Raw genomic sequence first — 631 nt, 5'->3', positions numbered from 1 at the left:
CCCACATAAATCATTCTCACAAAAAACAAAAATCAAAATTTCAATCAAGAATTCTCATTTTCAGCACATATTAACAAAACCCAGACACCAAAACATCATGCCAAATCAATATACAGAGCGTATGATTTTAGTAAACCCTAACAAACCAAAATTTAGCAGCTTCAGGTGAGTATCAATTCGAACAAACCCATTGATCCATACCATCTCAAATTCATCTTCTTTTGATTATAACCAAGAATTGAATAACACCACCACTAAATCGAACCAAATAAACCCATCTCAACTTCGATTACGGTCACTAGATCTATATCCTATGAATCACTGAATCAATCGCAGCTCTTCTTCAGCAACAGACGAGAAAGAACAAAAGAAATCTTCTCTTCTCATCAATTAATTCGATCAACAACACCCACTTCTCTCTCGTATTCAGAAACATCTTCATCTGCTCGACAAACATATCTTCTTCAAATTAGCAAAACAAAAGCCTGACCGTAGAAACCTTTATAAATAAAGATACAAAACAAAAGCATCTTAAAAAGTAATAGAAAATTGGGTATACCAGCTTTTGAAGGAAACTTAGCAGCAGCAGCAGAATCAACAGCCGGAGAAATGATGGAGGTGGTGAGGAGGC

At 35.5% G+C, this 631-nt stretch overlaps 1 long non-coding RNA gene across 1 annotated transcript in view; it reads right to left on the bottom strand.

Moving 5' to 3' along the window:
- Nucleotides 1-631, bottom strand: part of LOC113341954 — a 968-nt gene extending 337 nt beyond the window's left edge. The window contains exons 1-2 of the long non-coding RNA XR_003356262.1: nucleotides 560-631; nucleotides 202-442 (exon numbers count right to left, since the gene is read on the bottom strand). This is a non-coding gene — a long non-coding RNA (uncharacterized LOC113341954). The remainder of the gene's footprint in view (nucleotides 1-201; nucleotides 443-559) is intronic.

This window comes from Papaver somniferum, unplaced genomic scaffold (genome assembly GCF_003573695.1).
Source record: "Papaver somniferum cultivar HN1 unplaced genomic scaffold, ASM357369v1 unplaced-scaffold_32733, whole genome shotgun sequence".
In the NCBI taxonomy this organism is placed as follows: domain Eukaryota; kingdom Viridiplantae; phylum Streptophyta; class Magnoliopsida; order Ranunculales; family Papaveraceae; genus Papaver; species Papaver somniferum.
This window is presented reverse-complemented; position numbering and strand designations above follow the sequence as displayed.